Below are 15,106 nucleotides of genomic sequence, written 5' to 3' on the forward strand. Positions count from 1 at the left end.
TCTTGACCCTGTCAAATTGATGCATAAAATTAACCATCGCACTAATACATTTTTACCAGTTAGTCTTATACTTCTATTTGCCTTTCCCCTCTTCTTTCTTGTTTTCTTTCAGATTGATTAATAAGTTTTATTTTTTCCTTTATAGGTTTGAAATGTATATACTCTTTCTATTTTTTCATGGTTATTGGTAACATTTTAACAAGCTAAATTATATAAAAATATGTTTCACTGAAACTCTAAAATTAATCAATTTCATTATTGTTCCTACAAAGACATTAAAGACTTTAGAATGTTTTAACTGCAATCACTACTGTATCGGCTAGTTATTGCTGCATTGCACACCAGTCTAAAATTTAGTGGATTTCTTTTTAAGATTTTATTTATTTATTTGAGAGAGAGAGAGAGCGCATGAGTGGGGCAGGACTGGGGGGTGGTGCAGAGGGAGAGGGAGAAGCAGATTCCTCCCTGAATGCAGGTCTCCATGTGAGGCTCAGGACCCCAGGACCTTGAGATCATGACGTGAGTAGAAGACACTTAACAGCCACCCAGGCACCCCTAAAATTTAGTGGTTTAAAACAACAGCTATATATGATTCCTCATGAATCTGCAGGTCAGCTAGATGGTGCTACTGATCTGATCTCAGCCGGGATCGGTCAGGTGTCTATAGTCAGGAGGTTTGGCTGTGGCTAGCTGGCAGAGGATGGCCTTGAATGGGATGGCTCTGCTCTTCTCTTTCCTCTTCCAGTGCACTAGCTCAGACATGCTCTCCTGGTGGCAGAGGTCCGAGAGAAGAAAGCATGCAAGGCCATTTGAAGCCTCAGCTCAAAACTAGTGCACCCAGACTTTCGTCACATTCCATCAGCCGAAGCACGTCACAAGGCCAGCCTTGATTCAGGAGGTGGGGAAAGAGACTCCACCTCTGCATTAAAGGAGCTGTACAATCACATCACAGAGGGTGTGGACACAGGGAGGGGCAAAGAACTGGGTCAGCATTTGGAATACATACATCACACTCCTCCCCTTCCCCCCACCTTAAGTATTGTAAAGCGCTAACATTGTCATTTTTTAGATTAACCCACATGTTTATCTCTATTCTTGCATTCCAGAAGACCTTCCTTCTGGAGGCACTTCCTTTCTTCCTGAATGACAGCTTTTAGAGGTTACTCTGGTGAGGATCTGCTGATTGCAAAATGTCAGTTTTTGTTGACTGGTGTCTTTTATTTTTCCCTAATCCCTGATGTATATTTTCACCAGGTAAAGAGTTCTAGACTAGCTGTTATTTTTCTCTCAGAACTTTAAAGATACTGTTCTACTTTAATCTGGCTTGGTTTTTCATGGTTTCATAACCATGAGTTATGAGCTTAAATTTTACTGACCTCACTATGTGGGAATATTGAAAAATGTATTGTGGGGTGTTTCTCCAGAAAAGAATTGAGCAACTCTTTTGTCAACGGAGATTTCCTGGACCATGCAGGAAATACTACCTAAAATGCCAAACCCTCCTGGAATAAGTCTGTAATTATGATTTACTGGGGGGAAATTACCCTATCCCCCAACTTCCATCACCAAGTATGGGGAGTGCTCAGATAAGTGTCCCTGTGAACTCCCCTTTTTGGTGGTTAGATTTATTTTCTGCCCCCTTTTCATGAAGGGTCTCAATCATATGTGGTGTCCTGGACTGAACTAACCACCCTGCTCTGGGCCAAGTCCTTGCCTCCCGGCCTCCAGTGGCTCTGGAATCCCAAGCTCCAGGTTGTCAAGATTGGCATGCAAGACAGGAAATTTCTGATTTCTTTTGTCTAGAAATTGAAGTATTTTAAGGGGAAGTGGGTGGCTCAGTCAGTTAAGCATCCGACTCTTGGTTTCAGCTCAGGTCAGGATGTCAGGATGGTGAGCTTGAGCCCTACATTGGGCTCCACGTTCAGCCGAGAGTCTGCTTGGGGATTCTCTCCCTGTCCTTTGACTCTCCCTCCTGCTCGCTCACACTCTCTGGCTCTCTCTCAAATAAATAAAATGTGTGTGCATTTTTTTTTTAAAGAAATGGCAGTATTTTATTAACTTGATTAATTTTACAATGAGACAATTGTTGCCACAATAACTGATACAGCAGGAAGGGAGCTCAGGATCCTGCCTCCCTCCCTTCCTTCTCCTTTTTCTTTTCCTCTAAGGCACTTGCTTTATCTTTGTCTGTATACATTTTCCTTTGCTAAACTGTTTGAAACTAAATTGCCCACATTGTGGTGTTTCACCTTGATATCATATGTTTTGTAAGAGTATCTAACAGCTTGTACTTGCTCACCCTGTATGAGCAAGTACATTCTCCAACATAAGCACAATGCCATCATTCAAGGAATATAACATTTATTCAATAATATTCAATAATATCATCTAACATACAGCCAGTTTTAACTTACCCACACTTATTCCAAAATGTCATTTACAGCCCCACTGCCCAGTTTCCAATCAATGTTGGCATGTTGCACGTTTGTCCTGCCTCTTTAGTCTTCTTCGGGATGGTCTTTCTACCTCTCTTTCATACCAGTAACATTTTGAGAAGCCCAGGCCAGTTGTTTTTGTCAAATGTCCCACAATCTGTGTTTTTTTTTTTTATTACTTTCGCATGATTAGATTCATATTAAGCATATTTGGCAAGAAATCTACATAGACATTGTGTAATGCTCAAGTCACACCAAGAGACTCAAGATGCCATTTTGTACTGTTATTCCTAATGCTTAATTTGATTACGTTGTTTACATCCGATGCAGTGCAAATTCCTTCATTGTAATTAATAGTCTCTTCTTTTGGACTTAATAAATTATCTATGAATACTTAGTTTCCCAACAACAACCTTCACCCAGTGTTTTTGGACTCCTTGATGATCCATGCCTGAATCAATTATTAGTGCTTACAAAATAGTATTTTTATAATCCTACCATTCCTTCTACATCAAGTAGCTGGCAAAAAGAAGAGCTTTCCATCACCATCTCCCACTCTGTTTTTGTGGTATCACTATGGGTTCATAGACTTCTTTTTCTAATTTTATTTTAATTGAGGTTAAACATTCCTAAAGTGTATAAATCTTCAATATGCAATCTGATGAATTTTTACATATGCACAGACCCACTAACCACCAACAAGCTTTAGGTCAGGATACAGAACGTTTCCATTATCCCAAAGACTCCTCCTTGTCTCTTTCCAGTCAATCCACCCCACCCCACCTTATCTTCCCAGTCTCTCACCTTCCTGTCCCCCAAGGTAAGTACTGTTTTGGTTTCTATTTTCTTTAACTAGTTTTACCCATTCTTGATCATCATTTTAAAAATTCATAGAGTATGTACTTTTTTTGATCTGCCTTCCTCACTCCCCATTTTGTGTAATTCAATCATCTTGTGCGTGTCAGTAATTTGTCCTTTTTCGTTGATGGTATAGTATTCCACTGTATGAATATACGGCAGCTTGTTTATCCATCCTACTGTTGATGGATATTTGAGTTGTTTCCAGTTTGGGCCTATTATAACTGTTATGCACATTCCTGGTAGGCATATGTTTTTCTCCAGAATATATATATTCCTGGGTCATGGAACACACATCTGTTTAGAAGATAATGTCAAAAGGTTTCCAAGACTTTAGCAATTTACAACACCTCTATCAGCAAAGTATGAGAGTTCCAGTTTTCAATGCCTTGTAACTTTAGTCTTTTAGATTTTAACTGCCTGGTTCATGTGTAGTAATCTCTCGTGGTGGTTTTAATTTTCATTTTTCTGTTAACTAATGATATTGATCACTCTTTGGAATGCTAGGTGATATTTGAATATCCTTTTAAAAAGTGACTAGTTAAGTCTTTTATCCATTTAAAAGGATTCTTTTTGATTCATTTGTGGGAGTTCTTGATATGTTCTTGGCACAAGTCCTTTGTTAGATATCTGTACTGAGAATTTGATCTCCCGTCATTTTGTGATGATGAAAGGGAGAAAGTGGGGGCCCTTCATGCTGGCCCCTCCATCCTTTCCTTTGAGTATGTCCTTTTTTGAGAGAGAGAGAAAGAGAGGGAGTGCTTGTATGGTGCAAAGGGGGGGAGGGGCAGAGGGAGGGGGAGAGAGAGAGAGAATCTTAAGCAGACTCCATGCTTAGCTCAGATGCAGGTAATGGGCTCGATCTCACGACCCTGAGATCATGACCTGAGCTGAAATCAAGAGTTGGAAGCCTAACCAACTGAGCCACCCAGGCACCCCTAATATGTGGTGAGTTTTATGGAAACTAATGCTGACATAATAGTTTATATGAAGGTTTATTCTCCTGTTTTGCTGCTCATGTAGAATTGGACTCCTCCGAACTTTAGAAATGAAACACTGCAGGCAGGAAGGGAAAAATTCTACCACCGCATTGCAAAATAATTTGGCAGTTGCTTCTAAAGATAAACATACACCTACCCATTGACCCAGAAAGCTGACTCCTGAATATTTGCCCAAGATATGAAAATATTTGTTCACAAAAACACTTACACAGAATTTTCCTAATACATAGTACTATTCTTGTAGCCAACACTGGAAACAGCCCAGATGTCTGTCAGCAGCTTAAGAGAAAGACAAGGTATGGCATAATCACACAATGGCCTACTACTCCACAATAAGCAGAACAAGCTCCTGATGTATGGATGAATTTCAAAAACATCATGTGGAATGAAAGAAGTCAGAACACTACAGTACAGATACGTGATTCTGTATACGTGATACTTGGAACTCTAGAAAATATAAAACCGATCTTAAGTGACAAATTAGAAGAGTCACTGCCTCTTAGAGGAGGACTGCCGGGGAGGGGCAGGGAAATTTTCTAGGGTGATGAAAACACTCCTTACCTCAACTGGGGTATGGATTGCACACATGCGTATCTGTTTATCAAAATGGTACAGCTAGGGGCACTCGGGTGGCTCAGGTGTCTCTGCCTCTCTCTCTGTGTCTCTCATGAATAAATAAATAAAATCTTTTTTAAAAGGTAGTTAAAGGACACCTGGTTAGCTCAGCGTTTTAGCGCCTGTCTTCTGTCCAGGGCGTGATCCTGGAGTCCCGGGATCGAGTCCCACATCGGGCTCCTTCCATGGAGCCTGATTCTCCCTTTGCCTGTGTCTCTGCCTCTCTCTCTGTGTTTCTCATGAATAAATAAATACAATCTTATTTTAAAAATGTATGTATATAAAATTGTCTAAAGTGTGTGTGTGTGTGTGTGTGTGTGTGTGTGTGTGTATCATTCATGTCTCTGGGCTTAAAAAGAAAAAGGAATGGAAGGAAATGCTAATTTCCTGGAAAAGACTTAGATTTAGCTGAGTAGATTGCATTAATTTAACTTCAGGGGAACAGTTGGTGAAAGAGGGGAATAGGGCATCTGGGTAGTGCTGCCCAGCTTCAGGACACTGCTGTCCAAAGAGCTCTGGCCTCTGCTTGGTGCTTTTTGGGATTTATTGGCCTTCTAAGAACTGCCCTGTAGTTCTCTTTGGCTTCATCAGGTGGCAGTGTTGCACCAGCCAGGCAGGTGCCTAGGAGGGGTCAGATCTTAGTGATACCCAGGCTCTCTGGGACCACTAAAGAGAACTGGTTTCCTTATGTGATCATCATCATCCACTTTTAAACAGATGATACTACTCATCTTGATTTCCTATTTCATTCTCCAGCCTCAGCTGAAAACAGCTTTTATCTTTTTTCCAAAAATCAGTATCTAGGGAGCAGATGTACCACCATGGCAGGTAATCAAGAGAATATACTTAAGGCCCTGTTGAAACCTGGGCTATAGAAGAGCTCCCCAAATACTGCGATGTAATCTTCCGGGTGGCTGACCTGTGGCATAGCCCCCTTGGAAGAGTTAGGAAAGTCTACATGATTTCCCTCCAAAGCTTCCTCCTTCATGGGCCACGCGACCGTGATTCTCAATGTGTTAATGAGCCCCAGGCTCCACTGATAATTACTAACATTTGTTGAGCATTTGCCACATAGGCAAGAACTCTTTTAAGTGCTGAACATTCATGATATCATTTCCGCCTTAGTGAGTAGGGACTATTAACACACCAATTTCCAAGTGAAGAGACAGATGAGAAGATGTTCTGTGATGTCCCAGTCCTAGTAAAAATGGAGCTGGGTGTGACCATGGCAGTGGGTCACCAGGGCTACACTAAGGAAGTGGACCTGGGCTCTCCTGGTCTGGCAGCCGAGTGAAACCATAGGAGACGTGTTTTGGCTGACATTTCCAGGATGGTATTTTGCTTGTCATCTCTTCAAAACTCCAGAGTGACCTCACCAATTCATTGTTTGTGGGTCTTAGTACATCCATGGATTTGCTGACATTTGATCCAGGACTTCCAGCTTGTTTGCTTCAAAAGAGAATAAGATGGCTGGTCTCTTTAGAAGCCTTGTCTGTTGGAAAAACAACGAGAGAAATAATTTCTCATCATTGCTTAGCACATCTTTGTACCCTGGTCCTTTCAATAGCCCCTACTAATTTCGGTTGGCTCCTTTTTTAAGTGAACAGAGTTGGAGAGATAGCCCTTCATTCATCTGTGCTTCCAGCATGGTGGTAGATATATAAAGGGGACTCAGTGAATGTGGATTGAATGAATGGTCTTTTGAATTCTTGGCAAAATGCACCTGAAATTATTTTTAGCTCTAATTTCAGTTTGCCTCTTTATGTGGGATGTTCTATTCTCTATTGGACTAATTGTTTTTGGGAAAATGCACTTTCCTACAGGGACAACTTCAAGTCACATTCAGAGCCTCTGGTTTTAATTTTTGGAAGCACTCCTTTCTCCAGGGTTTCTCATAAGGACTCCAATTTATAAAACTTTGTTTCAGCTTTACACATGCACATACACACAGATTTTAAGTATTTCCCTTCCTTTTCAATACACACATTTCCTCAGCTCCGGACAGGCTGCTCTAGCCGATACCTGTGGCCATCCTGTGCTCCTGCAGCCTGGACAGGATAGGAAGCCCACAACACTGGCTTGTCATCCAGTCTCCCATTGCGTCAGGCATGGAAAGTTGTTGCCATAGAAATGACCAGAGGCCTCAGGATGGGGGAGCAGATCCTGACTGTGGTAGGGCGATGACTCTGACCCCTCTTGTCAGTTGGGAAGAAGAAGCACCTTATGGAAGGTGCCCTGGAGAAGGTGTAGAGGGAGTCTTTGGGACCCCCCAAAATAGAGGCTTTGAGTTGAGGTTCCCTCTAGCTGTGCATGGAGGTGATACCTGAGACTGCTTGCCTGAGTGCCTTCTGGGTGGTTTGGTTCCAAGCAAGGCCTTCACACACAAAATCTAGGGAGTGTCCTATTGAGCCTGACTTGAATTCTTCCAGTGATGTCTCACTTCTCAGAAACTCAGGTCCAGTGGAGAAGTGAAAACAGAAACATAATTATACTACCAGAGGAGAGGTATGGCGACACGTACCCCACCCAGCCTTGGACCTACCCCCCACCCAGTATTGAGGTGGCCCCAGTGGGTGGCACAGGTGGAGGCTTAGCCACAGAGAACCACAGGAGGGCACATGAGTCCAGACAGAACACATTCAATAGCAGAGGGATAGAAGCATGACAGACTGGCATGTTGGGGTGGAAACAACTTCAAGGTGGCTGTGTCTGGGGACGGAGGGTATGGCAGATGTCACTGGAGAGAACAGTTGGTTGTGGGAGGATTGGCCAGTGAAGACGCTAGAAGGTGCCCGGTCCATATGGTGGCTGTATTTAGTTAGGATATTTAGATAGGATAGGTTACGTTTCAGGAACAGAGTAACTACAGATCTCAGTGCGTAATCCAACAAGGAGTTATTTTTCACTCTGAGCCATGTGTGGTGCTGGCCAGGGTTCGAGTGTATGTGGGGGTGGGAGGGTGAGGGGTGTTGGGTTTGGCAGCTCAGCTAAGGCCCAGGGATCCAGGCTGCGGGCAGCCACCATCCTGTAATGTCACCATCCCGCTTCGCAGCTCCAGGGAGCAGAGAGCAGAGAGTCCTGGACCTCACACCTGCTCTGCCATGCTTTAGCCAGGGGGTAACTCATTTTCCTTTGCCTTACAGCCAGGTGCTCAGGATTAGCCACATGGCCCCAACCCAACTGCGAGGGACGCTGGGAAAGGCAGTCTTCCTCAGCCCGGGGAGAGGAGGCTGAAGCGGGGCGCAGTGAACACAAAACCCGGTCTTTGGCACAGCATTTAGCAAACGTGAGGGACAGGACTTTATTAGGGGGCACGAGAGGCCCTGAGGTATTTTAAGTAGAGGAGTGTGATGATTGGGGGTGTCACGTGAGCCTCCACATTGGCGGCGGTGTTGCTCTGGGACAGGCAGTCCACCCCCCTCGGTGGGCGTGGGGGTGCCGAGGCCCGGGGCTGCTCTGCAGCGAGGCAGCTGCACAATCTCAAGGATTTTGCTGCCAGACAGAACCAGAAGAGGGGATTCCAGCTGTGCCCACTCACTGACTGGAAGCAAAATCCATTTCTCTCTGCAAGTTTCTGGGGTGTTCGGGGCTACCTGAGGTCTACCCAAGAAGAGCTACTTGAGTCTTCTTGTCAGAACTGCAGTTCTGGAAAAATGTGGAGTCCTGGAGCCTGGAGCGTCTGCCTCCAGCACACATGCCCGGATCCTGCTGTTTCTGGGGCTTTCCAGAGCTGCCTTCTCCTTCCTGCTGCGTGGCTCTGCCTTCCAGCCCTTGACTGCTGCTGTGGGCTGAGATTTGCATTCACCTGCCTGGGAAGAGGGTGGGGGGTATCTGCACTCCCCTGCGTCTCACTTTGACTCTAATTCCTGCTGTGCTCAGCTGCAGCCCAAACTTCTGGCCACCCGCCGGTCTGCCAACTCACTGATTCACACTGACTTTGAAGTAAGTCTGCAACTGGGCTCTGTGCTCCCTGCCTGGCCCCTGGCTGGGTCTAGGTCCTTGGTTCCAGCTTCTTCCCTCAGGGCTTCCCCTCCTGGCTCCATCCTGTGGACACCCACAATCCCTATACAGGTTACTTCTGAAGGGACTGACCTGCATTTGGGCCCAGTTCCTTCTTCACCCAGGTGTACCCCTGGCCTGGCCATCGAGGGGAGTCTGCTTCCTCAGATGGCAGTAATTTATCCTATGAGTCACCCCACTGGGCAGTGGCACTCCAGTAGCCCCTCCATCAAAGACATGATGTTCTCCGTCTCCTGAGTTTCATTCTCTGACCCTCTGTTTATATTTTCTTCAGTCCTCTATAATTTGGTCTTAGAATACTTTTATTGCTTTGGGACTAGGAGAGTAGAACATACATGAATCGGGCAGGTAGACATAATGCATTCCCTCGTAGGTTAAAAGTTCTTTCTGAACTGTGCTCTGAGAAAAAAGACACCTGTAGTCACATGCATTTGAGGTACCCAGGGTGGCAGTAACAGCTGGATCAACCCAATGTCCTCCTTCCCTTCTCCCTAAGCCACAGAACTCTGGCTTCCTTCCAGGAGGCAAATCGCCCAGCCCAAAGAGCATGCTTCCCAGCCTCCCTAGAGCTATGTGTGGCCTTATGATCAAGCCCTGGCCAATGAAATGTACATTGAAGGTCTAGGAGTGACTTCTGGGAAGGCTGCTTCAAAGAAGGTGCCTCAGGCAGATGGAATATCAACCCCTCCTGACCATACCCAGCCTAGAATGTGAATGTGATGGCTGGATCTCCAGCTGGATCTCCAGCCACCATCTGTTCCATGAAGCAATCACAAGGTCAAAAAGTACTTTAGGGTAATGCAGTAGACAAAACACAGAAGGAGCCTGTGTTATTATTGTTTCATGGAACTTGCAGGTTAGCCCTGGATGGCCAGCCTCCAATCTCATTTCATGAGAGAATACCCACTGTTATTTTGGATTTTCTGACCTATTCAATTGAATATAATCTGAACAGATACACCTAACATAGGAAAAAACTAATTAGGAAATTCAAGAAAGTGGGAAGCTCTACAATAAGGAAACCTATCCTAGACAGCATTCCCAGAATGACCCTTGAAGTTTCTTGTCTCTTGGTTGTTTAGTCAAATGATATTCTCGATGTTGCTGTGATAGGATTTTGCAGATGTAATTAAGGTTACTAATCAGCTGGCTTTCAGATGGACAGCCTATCCGGGAACATCCAGGTGGGCCCCATGTGAGTCCCTGATCCCAGACTAGGAAGCAGAAGAGCCAGGCCAGAGAGTAGAGAGACAGGTGGGAGAGGCCAGAGAAAAGCAACACATAGGGAGTCAGAGGGATTCCAAGTGTGAGAAGGACCGGATGCACCGTTGCTGGCTGAGACATGGAGGGGTCCCACTGCGGGGAGCTGAAAGCAGCTTCTAGGAGCTGAGGATGGCCCTTGGCTGACAGCCAGCAAGGAAACGTGGCCCCAGTTTGAGGCACTGCTCTGCTATCCTCTCCATTTGGAAGTCCATGTTCCCCTGTCATCTGCACCGAGAAGGACAGCTTACAATCTTGAAGGCCCTGCTCCATTGTCAACCACCTTAGATATCACTGCTCTGATGTGCTTTGCACCTGGGGGCGGTCTTCCTGTCCCCTCTGCATGTGGAAGGCAGGGAGCCACTCTGGGACACCTCCAGAGGCAGTGCTCCACTACTCATTGTTTGTGTGTGTTTTTTTTTTAAGATTTTATTTTATTTTGCTCAAAGATTTTATTTATTCATGAGAGACAGAGAGAGGGGCGGGGGGCAGAGACACAGGCAGAGGGAGAAGCAGGCTCCATGCCAGGAGCCCGACGTGGGACTCGATCCTGGGTCTCCAGGATCAGGCCCCGGGGCCGAAGGTGGTGCTAAACCACTGAGCCTCCCGGGCTGCCTGCTCCACTACTCATTGTATTTGGACATCACTGCGGCTGGCTCGCTCTCCTTGCTTCACTGGACTGCCTTCTCCGCTTGGCAATGCATTTCGAAGGCACGGCTACAGTGTCCTGGACATTTGGAGGCGCTGCTCTACTGCCTTTGCATTTCAGTGGCACAGCTCTGCTGTCTACTTCATTTTATTGCTCTGCCTCCTTTGTCATCTTGACTTGGAAGTCCTTCCCTCACTGTCCTCATTGGAAGAACCAGCTGGAGCAAGGTGGGAATGTCACTGCTCCAGTCACTGACCCCATCTGTTTTCCCGCCGGCATGTTAGCCCATTCTTCAGAGCTCTGATGTTGCCTCACTGGGGACCCAGGGTACCCCAGAGGCTGCCTACACCCTGTCAGGGAGTTCTCGACACCTTCAAACATCCTGGGGACAGGTGTGAGTCCCCAGATCCCAGCTACTCACAACTCACTAAAGGCTTCCCAAAAGGTGTTTCTGGGGTTTTTCTGGGACCCAGGCTCCTCCCTGTGACCTCCTGCTTCCTGCTCCTTATACCTCGAGAACAGCTGAGGGACCCACCTTCTCCCTACACCTCCTTCTCATGCACAGCTCCCCCAGACCTGTATTGATCCAGTCCCCCAAAGCCTGGACAGAGGCCCCTGCCTATGGTGGATGGGAAAGGTGGGGGTGGGGATGGCCACAGGCAGGAATGGAATCCTGACTCCCTATTCCATGCCCCTGCAAGAAACTTTGGAGTGCATGAGGTGGGGGTGCCCCTGCCCTTCAGAATAAAGTCTGCTTTCCTGGAGGGGGGCTGGGTCTGCCCGTGGCAATGGCTCTCAGTCCACCTGGCCCATCAGAGCCTGTGGAGAGCTCACAAAACCTGCAAATACCAGAAACCTGACCCTGGAGAGTCATGTTTAGTGGGGTACAACCCAGGCATCTGCAGTTAATTTTGTGGGGAGCTGAATTAAGACTCACCCAACTGCCAGCTGCATGGAAGGCCTTCATCTCTGCCCTTGCCCTGTTCTTCTTACTGGCTGAGCATTTGTGCTCAAATGGCAGTTCCCTTACAGCCCCCCAAAAACCTGTTCTCCAACCTGAAGGTTTGGGGACTTGCATCTGAGCAGAAAGAGGTCTCCTGCAGGAGTGAAGAGTTTTGCTATTGTTCCTGTTCCTTGAAAGCTGGCTTTTCTTTGGGCAAGAGTAGGTGATTCAGGAGCCTCTCCCACAGTTTTTTTTTTTTTAATTTTTATTTATTTATGATAGTCACAGAGAGAGAGAGAGAGGCAGAGACACAGGCAGAGGGAGAAGCAGGCTCCATGCACCGGGAGCCCGACGTGGGATTCGATCCCGGGTCTCCAGGATCGCGCCCTGGGCCAAAGGCAGGCGCCAAACCGCTGCGCCACCCAGGGATCCCCCTCTCCCACAGTTTTATGATTCTTCCTTGTGTCTTAAGGACAGAGAACAGAGACTGATGTTTAACTCCCACCCATAGGGCACTCCTAGGAGAGTATGTCTACATTTAATGTTCCGTGATACCTGTGTTGTTTTGTTTTATTTTTAAGATCATTCATTCATTCATTCATTCATTCATTCATTCATTCATTCATTCATGAGAGACACAGAGAGAGGCAGACACATCGGCTGAGGGAGAAGCAGGCTCCCTCCGGGGAGCCTGATGTGGGGCTCGATCCCAGGACCCTGGGATCATGACTTGAGCCACCCAGGTGCCCCAATACCTGTGTTTCAATTAGCAATACTTGTACACTGGATAAATGTACTTTATGACACTTGTCATGAGATTTGGCCTTCTCTAATGAAATGGGGGTAAGGGTAGCATTCTCTTTGTAGGTCACCCAGAGAGCAGAGATCTTCCCTTTCAAAGAAGCCCAGAAAAGCAACTCTCCAATTCCTTCCTGCATACAGCGTCCTCCTCCTGGTGGAATGCCACTGGGGGGATACTACTGAGGGGCCTCCTGTGGGGTGCAGGAGTGCCTGGGACCTGAGTGTCAAGGTGTTCCTATGTCCTCTTCCATGGCCCAGGGGGACCCTACACACTTCCAGCTCCATCCTCATTCTGAGCGATGCACTAGCTACATGAGAAAGGGAAACAGAGCCCTGAGAAGGCGAGTCTGGGTTCATCTCGTCCTTCAGTGGCTGTGACCTAGAGTTGGTGGCCAGATTTGTAGAGGCTCAGAGAATACAGGTGGGAAGTGGTGGGAGAAGACAGGCAGGCCAGGTCCGTTGGCTGCTTTTAGTATGAAAGACCAGAAGCCAGTGGGGGCTTTTCCCTGCCTGTCCTGTCCCTCCTCCTGACTCTCAGATAGTCCTGTCCTGGACTCAGGTGGCTTCCTATGGCTTGGTACTCTGGCCCTGTCTCATCTGGTCGTGGCTGTCCAGAGAGGGCATTAACGTTCCAGAGCACGGCTCAGCAGCCCAGGACAATGCCACTGGGCCTCTGCAGGGGGACCTTTGACCTCTCGAGCTGTCTAGCATTACAAAGTCGTCTTAGGTATCTGGCCTCATTATTGACTCATGCATGCTAACTTGTGGTCAGCTGATCCATTATGGTCTTTTTGTCTCCACAAACAGTTATGAATCTAGGAATCTGTTTGTGAATTGGTCATATCATTTCTTCTGCTTCCTTTTCATGCTGCAAGCTTGAACCCACCATTCCAGTGGATCAAGATTCTTTTGAATCCTGATTCCATCATCAGGATCCCGTACCTCACCTCTTGGTTTCATGTAGTTGGTGCTGAGCAAGAGGGACAGGTTCTGACCTAGAGCAGCCAACACACCACCTGAAACCCTCATAGACTCTACTTTGTTTATCGACCCTCTGTGACACCATGTACTTCAGTCTTCTGGTTTTGGCTGGGTGGGCTTGTCTTTCTGGTCTAGCTCCCCTCTTCCAGGCCTGCAATCTTGAGAGCCTCTGCTGCCACATCCTGTGTCCTCCCAGAGAAATCTCAAGGGGACAAAGGGTGGAGCCACTTTTTCCTAGCTGCAATCTAAGCTCTCTCTACTTCAGACTTTTGCCATGGAACTCCTGGGCATCTGGGCAGGACGTGCCCAAGAGGTCAAGACTCGGGTCAGACAGAGCTCCTGAGGGTCTGGCCGGTGAGCACCCAGGAGGAAGAAATGGATACGTGGCACCTCCAAAGAGGGAATATCAATAACCTTTCCTTGCAGTTAATGTGGTGACGGGAAGAGACTGAACTGCAGAAGATGTGACAATAGGATGTACAAGAAGATGTTGCAGCAGCTCACCTCCAACATGTGTCTGCTTTCTCAGGCAGGCTGTAGAGGGGGCAAGGCCCCTGGATCACATGAGGCTCCAAATTGCCCCAAGGTTCTGCAAACCAGACTCAGTCTTCTCAAAGGGCCATGGCTACAAGTGCCACGGGTTGAGGAGGAAGGAAATGTCAGTGTCAGATGTGGCCTGGGCCCTGACCTTGGAAAGAAGGGGTAGCCCAGGAAGCTATAGGTAATGAGGAAGAGGGAGCTGGGTAGCCTTGAGGAGGTATGGCTCAGGCCAGAAGATGCTGTCTCCCTAATTGACACAGAGACCAAGATGAGAGACTTGAGAACAGGATGACCCTCTGGTCTCAAGGAGACTCACCTGGCCATGCAGAGAGTACACAGCCTACTCAGGGGGCCAGGGCTGGAAGGACTGAAGTCTTTAGTTGACCCAGATCCTTCCTATGACAAGTCCTTCTGGAAGATCTATGAGTAGTGGGCTGCTTCTTTTAGCATAACAGAGTGCAGCCATCTCCATATGCCCGGGCCTCTGCCATCCTGACTATGACCACTTCTGCCTGTGTCCTGACGTACTTGCTGCCCAGGCAGCCATGTTGAAAGCTGCACCTGGCTTGCAGTGGTTACCACAGGGATACTAGAGCACTTTGCTGAAAACCCCACATGCTTCCTGTACCCTCTCTTTGGGCTGAGACCCATCCTTCATGCTTAGCGAAACTCATGAAGAAGTTCCCAGGGACATGCCATTCACCAAAGAGTATCCTCCCTTTCCCATCCCACCCCACTCCTTCCTTGTCTGCTTCACTCATCACCACATGCACACAATTTCAGCTTGGGGTCTCTCCCATCTATTCCTTATTTATTTATTTATTTATTTGAATTTTAAGTAGGCTGCACGCCCCACATAGGGCTTGAACTCATGACCCTGATATCAAGAGTCACACGCTCTACTGACTAAGCCAGCCAGGCGCCACATCTCCCATCTATTCTTGAATCACATTCACTTTCAGACCCTCTGGCTGAGACAGAATATTCTATTTTTAAATTGAAA

Source organism: Vulpes vulpes, chromosome 8 (assembly GCF_048418805.1).
Source record: "Vulpes vulpes isolate BD-2025 chromosome 8, VulVul3, whole genome shotgun sequence".
NCBI lineage: Eukaryota > Metazoa > Chordata > Mammalia > Carnivora > Canidae > Vulpes > Vulpes vulpes.